Source organism: Anthonomus grandis, chromosome 17 (assembly GCF_022605725.1).
Source record: "Anthonomus grandis grandis chromosome 17, icAntGran1.3, whole genome shotgun sequence".
NCBI lineage: Eukaryota > Metazoa > Arthropoda > Insecta > Coleoptera > Curculionidae > Anthonomus > Anthonomus grandis.
The window spans coordinates 1,490,532-1,504,505 of NC_065562.1; positions in this window are offsets into that span (position 1 = coordinate 1,490,532).

A 13,974-nucleotide genomic window follows, 5' to 3' on the forward strand; every position below is an offset into this window, starting at 1 on the left:
GGCAACTCCGTTTTCGGAATTTCTTTTTTCTCTTAAATGAGCGGTGATCATTCCATCAGACTTTAGGCCAAGTGTCTGCAAGAACATTGTTTTGCATACCTGCAGGTCTTCAATTAGATTGGTACCAGATTGCATATCATTCTTTATTGGTAAAAAAATATCGAAAATAATAATTTCTATTTGATGCTATTGCCTCTTGTACCCTGGTTTTAACACCAAATTGCTTAACGTGCGAGTCCAAAAACAGCCTTCTTTTACCAAATGTCAATTTCGAAAAGGTAGTTCTAATATTATTTCTTTCCAATTCATAAATTTTTTGCGAACAGTTTTTACGGCACTTATCATTGCAAGAAGGAAGCAGAGGGTATTTCTCATTATAACTTTTATTTTGCTTATGGGGTCTATTAGAGCTACAGAGTTTATCCAATATGCCATCTAGAACTTCGTTGCAAATCTGTGGTATATTTTCGCTTTCTATAATTGTTGCTTCATCTATGTTAATATTCTCCCTGTTATTATTTTGTTGTAAATCTCCAGAATCGATAAACTCTATTATTTGGGATTCCTTATTAAAGCCAAACTTGAGCTGACTACTTAAATTAATAAAACGAGGCTCATCGGAGACACATAAGTTTTGTAAGTTAAAAAATGTTTTTTGCATTTTTTTAACTGGTTCAAAGTCAGGATCCGCGTCTGAGTCATCAAAATCTGAAACTTCTACATTTTCATCGTTCATTTGATCTGATGATTTTTCAGTAAAATGTTCCGATTTTTTGAAATCATCAGCAGCTGTTGCTTTTGAGGTACTGGCGACTGGATTTTCATACGGATTCGTGTTTGAGTTTTTTCTAAAAAGAGTTTATCTGTTATTCTGTTAAAAAATTTTAACAAAAACAAATTTTAGAAAAATTAAGTTTTTAAATTTAAAATTTTGAAAATCGTTGTTCTTGTTCGATTTCCAAAAAAAACTTATTTAAACGCTAATAATTTGTTTAAACATAAAAAAACGGAAAACCACGTTTTTATGAAAATCTACGTTACAAAAAAACTTATTTTCAGATAAAAAGTTATTAGTATTGTAGGTATATAAACGATTAGTTTTTGACATATTCGACAAAGTTTCATAAAAAAAAACATTTTTTTAACCATAACATGCATGAAAACTGTCTACTTCTCTGATTGTTCCGAAAATAAATTTGTGATATATTTATATTTTTGCTCAGGTACTTTTATTAATTTGATAATCCAGGCGACGCCACTGTAAAAAACATGACAAAAATATGTCTAAAATATTCCACTAAAATATGTGTTTTTATATTATAAATAAACTTGCAAAAGTATTATTTGGTTAATTTCAAAACTATACTAAAAAAATCACTTTTAGTACCTATTAAATCAAAGTAGCATAGATTATTATTTCTTAAATTATTTTAAAATTCGTTTAGTTTGATTTATTTACAATTTTCTCCCTTTATACTCTATGTAGAGTATTATTTATTAGACTAATAAAATATTTCTTACCCCTGACACATTGAAACCATCAACTTTGACCTACTCGAGATCATTTTGCACTTTTTTACACACTAAGACTCTATAAATGTATTTAAATATGAGACACCCCAGACTCTCACTGCTACAATCATGTGCAACAATTTCTTGCGAATGAAGAATACGCGCGAACATAGTCCGTTAAAAGTCAGTAACAACCGATACAATTTATCCAAAAGCATGCGTTTCGGTAAAAAATAGTCCAATAAAAGCTAGTATGTTTAGAAGCCTGTCACATAGTGGTTAAAAAAAGTAATAAATATACAGAGTAAAACATAGCATGTCTAAGTTGCCACCTTTTAATTAAGACAGGATTTATAATTGAAAAGTCAAAATTACTTGCTTTAAATATAGTAACTTTAATAAACGCTTGACAATATTATTAGTTTCCAGATAAAATACTAACGCAAAACCTAGTAACTTGAGTTACTAGGTTTTAATAGGGTTCCTTGTGTTCTGAAATGAAATATTGTCATTAGTAACTCTGTTTGCTATATTTTACTTAAGGTTACCTTGAATTTTTTACCAGTTACTAAAAAGAGAGATAGGCTAATCCAGCCACTATAAAATAGAGTAAGATAAAAAATTATTTTAGTAGGTATAAGCTTACACGCTGGTTCCAAAAATGCAGTAACTCGAGTTACTGGCTTTTGCTGAAATACGGCAGTAGTATGTCTTATTTCCTCTATAACCTCTGTTTTACTAAAAATTACCTCTATTTGAATGGAAATTACCTCTATTTGATTGAGGTTATTTCCGTTTCCCCTATACGAATTAAAATTTTGACAAAAATTGGAGTTGTTATTAAAATTTTTTACCCTATAGTTTCCCCGTGGAGTAAAATTCATACCTCGTGAATAATCTTGCCTACCAAAATGCGATTGACCTCGAAAATTGTGATTCCTACCACGCATATTGTATAAAAATTTTGAACTTCTATAATCTAACTCCTCGTCCTTTGCTCCAGCAATGGCCTCCGAGAGAGATTGATAATTCCGCGCCCTTATTATAGTACGCAAATCATTGCTATGTAAACCATTTGTAAACGCATTTATGGCTATTCTTCCGTTCACCGGCCTAAGAATATTTGCAGTTTCCGTGTTACCCTCAGATTGCGAAATTGTAAGCTCAACCAACATTTCTTCTATTGATTTGCCAAATTCGTTTAACGATTTAGACCCCTGTTTAGCAGAATTAAGTTTAACTGATGTTGCAGTTGACGATTTCTTTGAAATAAAATGCAACCTAATATATTCAAAACTTAATTTCAAATTAGCATTATCGCGATATGTTTGTTTAAGTCTTATTTTTGCTCCTTCAGAAAGACGTGTTTTCAATACTATGTGGTTAGCAACTTTTGACCCTCGTCATTCAAAAGCGAATCATACCAACACATTGCATCAATGAGCGGCTTTGTAACAAGCTCAGAACCATTCATTACAGGCAGCAAGCTAGCTGCTGTTTTAAGGTCAAAGTTTTCCCCCATTTTTTCCTTTTCCAAACAACCACAATCGATATTTAAGGCAGAGTTACTATCGCTCTGTTTAGACGATTCCGTTTGTTCAGTTTAAGCTAAACTTAGCCTACTTCCTAAAATACTACCTATAGCCTCGACATATTTTTCTATATTTTTTACATATTCCCTTACTTCATCAAGAACTTTTTCTTCATGTAAGTCACTATTAAATCTTAATTTTAAATCTGCAAATTCATTTTTTACCCCAATTTTTTACCCTTTTATCTAATTTACTCACATAACGTTGTGTCTTTCCTATGTCCTTCCTTCTATCGTCTGGATCTTTCCCTAAATTCCCGTGGAATACCCTGCCTTCCTCTAGGACGTATCTAAATTCACTAGGCACTGACATGGACACAAACAATACACATTTTCACTCTTTTACACTATACTATACTTGGTCTACTCCTAATCACTTCTTCACGAATCTTCCTCTCCAACCGTTTTTTGCATCTTACATAACAAAAAGCAAAAATACAGACTGCTACCACTACTACCAGCAATACAGTTAGGATATCTGCTACACGCCACTCAGCAACACTGGCTGTTGTTCCACCACTGCTTCCACTCTGAACAATCACGGTCTCCTACTTAGACTGATTCTTCCATGATGATGGCAACCATCAATTGGTGGCCTTCTAAATAACGTATGGTGTATAACCATATGCAGTTTATAACAACCATCAAAACATAGCCCTCGGTTATAAAAATTAAAATGTCAAGTTTATGACATACTGTACATAACCACTAACAGGTTATACCCAAAAAATAAAATATGGCTCAAATGACCAGATTATAACATCAAAAAAATAACAAATGGTAGGAATTCCGAAATGATGTCAATACTAGAAGCAGGAATCTAAGTGAAGATAACAATATATATACAGTTTGCAAATACAACTACTCCAAAGAATCGGAATCATCATCAAGACCATTATTAAAAGGCTTTAAGTCTTTAATATGCCATTTACCGGCATTAGAACCATCTTCATTAGACAAAATATAAACCAGATTTGACAACTTTTTGCGGACAATACTGTGTACATACTTGGGAACTAGTTTAGAAGTAAACTTATCAACAGCGCTAGATAAAACTTTATTCTTACGCCAAACATGATCACCTACATTAAATGAGACATCTCTCTTACGCAGGTTGTAAGCTTTAGAGTTTCTCTAATAGGCAGTATGAAGTTTATTTTTTACCTCTGTAAATATCTCTTTCAAACCTTTCAGGTTTTCAGCATAAGTGTTCCTATCTCCTGGGCAAATTTCCTGATCAATCTGAATATCCAAATTAACGTTCTTATAATAAATTCCTGATAAAGGAATATGCCTTCCATAAACTAAAAATGAAGGGGTAAAGCCAGTTACTTCATGCTTTGAAGTATTTATTGCTTGCTGAATTCTTGGTATATGTTTGTCCCAATTATCATGTGAATCTATATAACTACGTATAGCAGTTCCAATTGTACGATTAGTTCTTTTAACAAAGTTACATTGTGGTGAATAAAAAGGATTAAATCTGATATTGACATTATACATTCTACTAAGATTTGCAAAAGTTTTAGATGTAAACTGACTACCATTATCACAAATTAGTAAGATGGAGAGACCATGCACTGAAAATACTCTATCCTTCAATATCTGTTCAATATAATGTGATTTTGAACTTCGCAAAGGGAAAATCATAGTATATTTTGAAAACCAACAGGAAACCACAAAAATCCACTTATTCCCTTTCTTAGATCTGGGAAAAGGTCACATAAGATCTACAGCAATAACCTGAAACGGATATGAAACATTTTTCTCTTTACCCATCAAACCCATGATAGCAGTATTACTAGTCTTTTGAGCACCATAAACCAAACAATTTTTAACGAATTTCAAAACATCCTAGCGCATTTTTGGCCAATAATAATATTCCTGGATTCGATTTAGGATTTTTAGAAAACCAAAGTGTCCACATTCAGGGATACTATGACAAGAATTTATTAACTCAGTCCTTTGTGGTTTTGGTACAAACATTTTCCATTCAGGAAGATTTACCTTCATAGGGAGTCGATTTGGAATAAACTTAAAAACATAGTCTTTTTCAACCTTCCATTGGGGATAATTTTCTGGCTGAGCTACAATCTGTCGACGCAAGTTATGAAAATAAATATCTATTCTGTCTATATCAACCTCTCCAATCACCATTTCATTACTTAAAGAGCTACGATCATCCTCCATTTCTTGAGAGTTACGTAATCATGACAATGCATCTGTAACATTCTGAGAACCTTTTCTATGAACCAAATCAAATGTGTGTTGTCTCATATGAATAGACCAACGAGCTAATTTACCACTGAACTTAACCACAACAAGCTATAGTGATCAGGGATAACTGTAAATTCGACTCACTCCTTCAATATACGGGCGAAACTTTTCAATATTAAAAAGGACAGCCAAGCACTCTCGCTCAACAACAGAATAATTTTTCTCAGTTTTAGTGAGAGACCTGCTTGCATAAGCAATAACCTTTTCTTCCTTAACTATCATCTGAGTCAATACTCCTCCTAAGCATGTATCACTGGCATCACTCTGAATAACAAATCTTTTTGAAAAATTTGGTTGTGAAAGGATTGGTGACGAAACTAACAACTGCTTTATTTTGATAAATGAAGCCTCTGCGGCATCAGTCCATATAATTGATTGACCCTTTTTCCGCCCTTTAAGTAGATCATTAATAGGAGACGTCAAAGTAGAAAAATCTTTGATAAAACGGCGATACCAGGAGCAAAGTCCTACAAAAGATAGGTAAAAATACTCCCATTTTTGTTTCCTTCACCTGGTTCATATTGAGGACCAAAAATAGCATCCACAAGACGCTGTTGAGTTTGAGCAGCATTCTTAAGTCCGAAGGGCATAGTAATAAACTGGAAAAGACCTCTACCAATCACCGCAAATGCTGTTTTTTCCTTAGAAGACTCATCAAGAGGAATCTGCCAGAATGCTTTTCTGAGATCTATTGATGTAATATATTTGGCATTTCGAAGCGAGGTTAAAATTCTATCTATATTGGGCAATAGATAACTATCAGATTTTGTAATTTCATTAAGAGGACGACCATCAAAACAAAACCGCATTTCTCCATTTAGTTTTTTGACCAGAAGCACGGGTGAACACCAAGAACTTTTAGAAGGTTCCACAACACCCAGTTTTAACATTTCATCCAGCTCTGCATTTAAAATCTTGGACATATATGGGGACATAAAATATGGTCCTCTCTTAAATGAAGGTGAATCACCTGTGTCAATCCTACAGGTAATGAGATTAGTTCGGCCAAGCTTATCCTTGCCACTAATTTCACGAAAAGATGAGACAACTTGATCAGCAACAGTTTGCTGTTCCTCAGAAAGCTCTTCCAATGAAAACAATCCAGGACAACTACCTGTAAAATCCAAAGAGAAACTCTCCAAGACATCAAGCTCATGACCACAAAAATTACTTCTAATATGCCACGAGCTATCATGAAAGTCTACTAAAATTCCAAACTGTTGGGCAAAATCGCAACCAAAAATAAATGCTTGCGACAGAGAAGGTACAACTAAAACATTCACAATCTCGCAATGATTATTAATATAGACAGGTAAATCAACAGTTCCTTTTACCACCTGCCTTTTACCATCAGCAGTACAAACATTTTTAAGGTCTGTCTTGTTAATTTCTAGTCTCAATTTATTTAAAATACCTAAACCCTTAGAGCCTACAACTGAAGAGGTAGCTCCAGAATCAAGCAAAACTGTAATGGGCACATCAAACTATTATCTAAAGGTTTATTGATGAATAGTGGTGAAATTTGTTCTTGAGGGCAAACTTTATTTTTTATAATAGTAGTTTTCATGAAATCAGAAAGCTTAGCAAGCCAATGTTCCCAGCTCAATTTGTTAAAATAGTTAGGTTTAAAATTTAAGTTTTTAAAAGATGTGTTTAATTTACATTTTTTACGATCTTTTACTTTGACATTTGGTTCTCCACATTTAAAACAAATAACAGTCCTTGGACCCTTACAGTCATAATAAGAATGGTTAGGCCAATGGCAATTCCAACATATTAACTATTTCTTTATTTTATTAGTTGATTTATGTTCATGATTTTTAGAGCCTTGCTGTATAGCATGAAAAGTACTAGGTTTATTCGCAAATTCTTCGACTGACTTTTTATTTTTATTATTATTTTGAAAAAAAGGTTTTCTATTAGAATAATTTTTAAAAAAACTTGATTTTAAAATATTTATTAGTAGATACTTCTGAAACATTATTAATTTTATTTTTATTCTTTAAATAATCAGATTCTTTAAGTTTCCTACAAAGCTCAGAAAGTTGATAAATGGAATTAATTTCTATTAAAGCCAATCTATCAATGAAATCAGGCAACAAATTATTTTTAACAAACTCAATCTTAGTACATTCTGCTGGCACACGAGAAAGCCTAGCAAAAAGAACCTCCAAATGAGCAATGAAAACTACAGTATTTTCTCCCTTCTTTTGCTTTCTTTTCTTAATTTGATCCCAAATTTCATCATCTATATCATCATGTAAAAAATCTCTTTTTAATTTATTTACTAGGGAACACCAATCACTAACAGTTGACTTGACACTCCTATACCACACAAATGCATCACCAACAAAAAATTCTGCTGCAGACTGAAATAATGTATCCTCAGATACCTCTTGAGCCTGAGCCAACTCAGTTAAGGTTTCCAAAAAATTATAAAGTTTATGAGAATCTCCATTAAACTTAACTTGCCATTCACTAATAGGAACATTTCGAGTAGCACAATGGACTATAGGAGCAGCTACATTTACAACTGGAGCAGAGGAATGAGTTACTGGTTCTGAATTAGCATTGGAAAAAATTTTGTCAAAAAGATCCGCTTCAAAAGCTAGACAAGTGGCTGTAATTTCCTGACTATAAACTTGAATTTCTTCAGCTTTTTCTTCAAACATAGGAATTCTTTTAGCCCTACCAGCTACATGAGACAAACGAGATTTCATTCGAGCAACAGTTGAATCAGAAGCTACACCCTCAAATTCTTCAATGACACTTGCAATGGAATCTAAACTCTTTTTATTGTCAGCTCTTTCCCTATTATAATCTAATTTCACTTCCTGTAAAGTTATGCTAGATCCCGGAGAAGCTTGTTCCTTTTTTAAAATTCTCAATAAAATCCTTCTTTTGTCAGCGACGTTCCTAACAGTAGCAACTAAACGAATTTACAATTCATAATCTAGTTCATGCTCTAACAAATGATTAGGTTGAAAGCTATACAAATCCATGGTGTCAAAAAAAAATTGTTCCAAAGAATTCAAGAATAAATTTAAAATTTAAATCCCAAAAAAAAAATTAAATGTCTGAAATGACCTCACCTAAGAAACTTGATGGCATGAAATGAAATTGATCTAGGTTGATTTTATATGACAAAATAATACGAGACCACAATATCTCTCAAAAATTTGTAGAATTAAAACAATGTCAGTGGCACAATGATGCATAAATCTTTGTTTAAGGGATGACTGTAAAAAAAAAAACTGTACAGAAAAATTTAAACTTTTAGTGAGCCAAAACTAATGTTTTTTTCAAATATGGAATTGCTTAATTGTTCAAATCAAACACAATTGTAAATAGTCTGGGTTGGTTCTACAGGGTGGAACCATTTGAATTGAAAAATTGCAGTATTAAATGTTACTGTATGTAATAGCAGTCATTAGTCTTGGGTATATCGAAATTGAAGAATAATAATTTTAAAAACAATTTATTAATCTGTATCACCTTGTATAACCTATGCATATGTTACCAATAAATTATGTTCCTCCCAAAAACTATAAGTCAGAATAGCATTTCAAATCCCAAATACATTTGCCATATAGAAACCTAAATGAAGTGGTGACACCATGTATAATTAAAGTATGAATTTCCATAACTACCAAAAAAAATTTTCAAATCTGCTCAGCAATAATTCCGGAATCCAGAATAATAAAGGAAGTGAAATATTTACAAGTAGAAATTTAATTTAAAGATATTAATAATAAATATTTTACTTTTCTAATTGTGATCCACTACAATTCAAACATTAAAGATATCTTGTCCCTAAAAAACTATTAAAATCCTTTTAATGTCCCTGAACACTATGCAAGTAAGTACATACTTTCTCATATACGCAGCATATACTAAACACATACTGTATTGTCGCAGATTGTCAAATCATAGTCCTTAACAAGGATACCTCGAAAAACAATAAATATTAAAAATATCATATATAAACACTTTCCAAGCAAGGGTTTTCCTTCAAATTGTATACACTTTGTATACCAACAATTACTAATAAAATTATGGCCAATAAATTATAACCAAATTTGATATTTGCTTTACTCAAAAACAATAAGCATTACTTGAGATTTAAAGCACTCTAAAACTCCACCCATCCAAGGTATAATCAATATTTTGAAAAAAATAAAAGATTATTAAAATAGATCAATAAAAATAGCCAATCTGGGCACCACGTTTATGGGCGTCATTTTCTGTGAACTTAGTTTTTTTTTATAAATGAAAGAAAACTAAGAAAAACACTTTGTATATAGGTTTTAATTAACAATTAAATGACCCTGGATAAAGTAGATTTAAAGAGGCAAAAAATATCTTAACAAACACAACCAAATTATATTTACCAAATTATATCAAAGATATGTATACACCTCATGTTCTAATCTGTTAAATGTTAATAATTTATTAGGAATTAAAATATGAATAATGTTGATATGATTAAAATAAGTTTGATAAAAGTAATATTTAAATTATGATTTCGCTATTAGGTAGATTTCAGCACTTAAAAATAATTTGTTAATAACCACTGAAAAATAAATTGCAATTATTAAAGTTTTTTTTTGTATATATTTGTAGTAGGCAGGGGAAAGTTCATGAACCTTTTTACCTATGGTATATCAGCCTTAACCGAGTTATATCTACTTAACTACCGAAAAAGGTACTGAAAAATACTGAACAAAAAATAACTAAAATTATAGATAAGAAACTGACATATTAAATTATGATATTGATTAAATATTTGTAGCAATAAATTGAAATTAAAGATAGATTAATAAAAATTGAAATAAGTGAGATTAATCTATGGTTAGTAATATTTAAATAAATGGAATAAACTGGCCTGTATATTCCTTCAAGAAATGAACGGCTAGCCTTCAAAATCGAGGCTGTGAATGTATGCCATTTGTAGCTCAGCTATCCGAACTGGGAATCTCTAATACTAGCTCTAACTCTGGCTCCAGTTCCACCGCTTTCAGCAATTTCCCGGAGAAATCAAAAGCCTGCAGCCATCAACAATTGAAGAAAAATAAAGAGGAAAACGGGAAAGTAAAACCCTAAAACAACGGTTGCCATTGTATTCACTGTCGATAAAAATGAATGGCGTCAAAAATTTGACACACTCACCTTCCTAAGTTTCATTATCTATCCATTAAAATCTTGGGCATCCTGCACCAGAATTATGAAATAAACGGTTCCCTAAAGGAACAAGACTATAAATAATAAACCATATTGGCCACTTCCTGCTTCATAAACTTCGGAAATAAAAAACTGGCCTTTTACGTGCGCTTCTACCTGCGACACGGGAACAAGTCCTTGAAAAATGGATGCAGTACCGACTAAATAAGTAACGACCCCACCTCTCGCCTGAGTTGTCAATCAGAGAAAACATTAAGACCAACCAGAAGAGTGACGGACCGTCAACAGAAAGCATGAATAATAAAACCAGGAGAGTGATGCGTTACAGTAGTAATGTGTCATTGACAATGTAAATTTAAAGAAATATCAATAAAAGAAGTTGACTGAAATTATTAATATAATTATTGAAATTAATGAAATATTAATGGGGCGTTAGTGAACATAAGAAATAGAAAAATAAAACGCTACAACACACCATAAAAAAACTGATTACAGGTAGGTATTTCTTAAAATTTCGCAAAAATCAAAATATCTCGAAAACCGTAACACTTTCGTTAGAGCTATGTTGGATTATTCTGATTGGAAATAGTCCAATCTATTAGGAGTTTTCATTTGGACCACTATTTACGGGACACCCTGTATAAGAGATATTTATTTTTTATTATTTGGAAATGTCCGTAAATCCAAAAACACATTAAATTTTTCTGCGAAAATGCTTATTCATTTTAATTTTTCCGATTAAACTGAAATCAGTTATAGCGTGCTATACATATACATATATCTGTATTTATATTCTATATAAAAAATAATAAAATCCTATAAATGTCTACATTAAATAAATGAACTAATTTTTTTATTAATTCTTACAAACATAATATTTAAAAAAATATATATATATATATATTTTTTTCTTTCAGATATTTCTCCATTGGCATTTCATTTAGAAGCTTAGCTTTCTTATTTCGAATGGGTAAAACTACAGTACCAAATATGGTTTCAGAAATTTCAGAACACATTTGGATCTCTTTATATAAAATTCATATGCCTGTTCCATCTCAAGAAGATTTTTAAAAAATATCAAAAGACCTACGAAATTTGGAACTTTCCCAACTGTGTTGGAGCGCTAGACGGTAAACACATCCGTATGCATTGCCTAAATAATTCTGGATCAATGTATTATAATTATAAAGTATTCTTTTCCATTATAGTTCAAGCACTTGTTGATGCAAACTACAAGTTTATCAATATTGACGTTGGCGGTTATGGTAAACAGAGCGATGGTGGTACATTTCAAGCTTCTGCTTTATATAAAAAATTGACCACACAAACCCCTAATTTGCCTGGAGATACTGCTTTTCCAAATTCCGATTTAATAATGCCACATGTAATAATAGCCGACGAATCATACCCACTAATGAAGCATTTACTTAAGCCATATAGAAAACAAGAATTAAATGCAGAAAAGGAATATTTTAATAAACGTTTGTCCCGTGCGAGACGAACTGTGGAATGTGCCTTTGGAATTCTTAGATCAAAATGGCAAATTTTAGATAAACCTATATTGACCCATCCTGGACATGCAGATAACATTATTAAAGCAATTTGCATTTTACATAATGTAATTATTGATATAGAAGGAATAGAACATAATTTGAAAGAAATTCAATTTGTCTTTCAAAACGAAAATAGACAAGCACCCGCAGGAAGACTTAATAATGAAACAAAAGTAGTACGAGATAATTTTAAAGCTTATTTATGTAATAATCCGTAAAACTTAATATGTACCATCCATTTTATAAATAAATAAACTGATATTTACCTGTTGTATTGCATTCCACAGCCACCTCTTTCCACAACTTCGATAATAATATCGAATTATGATGATTTCTACTACTTTTGTTCCAGATCGCCTCCCTGGTAAACACACTGGCAATTAATTTATCTTTATCCATCCCGCTAATAATTTCAAAAACAAAGCAAACGACCATGTGCGAGGCTCCGAAAAATACTAAGCTCAATTTACTGTGCGATGCGCCTAGGTACAAGGGCAATGCGAAGCGAGGGGCGGTGCGCCGGTATGGCCGCACGCATTGAATTTAATAGTTAAATTTGCTTAGCACACGGATGCTAAGGTACAATGCTAAGTGAGGTGCGATGTGCGGTGCTTCGTTATGGCCGCCCACTTAGACTATAGCTTTTTGTAATTACTTGGTCCGGGCCTTTTATCGTCAGAATGTTTGTGCTTTTTCGCAGGAGTGACACCTATTAGTCCTCGAGCAATAGATAAACAAAACTGTTTTAGTGAAATATTTTTAGTATTGGTTCTTTGTTAAAACAACATGTAGTCATTCGCAATAGTTGCGTCGATAAAATAAAAAAACATTGATGCCACCATTTATGGGACTTTCGACCCACCTCGTATAAAGTTTTTAGCATATCAAATCTATCCACATATCCCATGTGCTTATTATAATCTTTTATCATATTAGGACATAGAATTTGTTCGGCCGTACCATTTTTTTTTCTGGATGCCCTATCTATTTTTTCTGGAAAGTCCTATGATAGATGGATCATGATTATTGCAAGACGCTTCGACGATCCATCCATTTCAAAGCTGCAAGGCCATCTGTGGATATCCTCCAACCTTTTCTCCCAGTTTCATGGCCTTGTCCTCTTTGAACTCCGGATAGTCTTTTCTTTCCTTACGAATTGTTCCGCAGACATAAATTCCGTCGCCCAATAAGTCTCTGTTAGCTTAGAAAGCAAAGGACGTACTTTATATAACTTGTCATAGTTAGATTCTGACCGTTTGGCTGTACTGAATTATCGTTTAAATGAAGGTTACTTAGGGCCATGAAAATTTGTTACACGCTAATACAGAGCTTATGAAATAATAGTAATAATAATACTAATTTATATTTATTTAGCAAAAATTGTGCTAGGTATATAAATAAAATATGATACTGTCTAAAAATACATTATACAATTAAATTGTTATTCGTTGCGTTCCACTTCATTTTCGAAATATCAACAATCGATGTTCCGGAATCGAACCCAGATTCCCTAAACATCTGGGTTTCCGGGTAGACATCAGATATCGTCCTGGTAATCCATGGACAATCACCGCATTCGGTTTTTCAGAAATACCCCACCAAGTCATCAGGTCACAGCCCTAAGGTGGAGCAAGTCGGATAACAATAAATGACACTAATTATATGCCTGCTTCATACATCTCATTTAAAAATTAAACTAAACTAAGACTTGAAAATGATAAATCCTATGTTTCCAATACGTTAATTCATAGTTCCAATTAAACTAAATTAGGAAGATAACCAACTTTCAACTAAGAATAAAGTTCGTATCAGTTCGTCGTTGGTCGTATGACATATGTCACAACAGATAACCTTTAAATT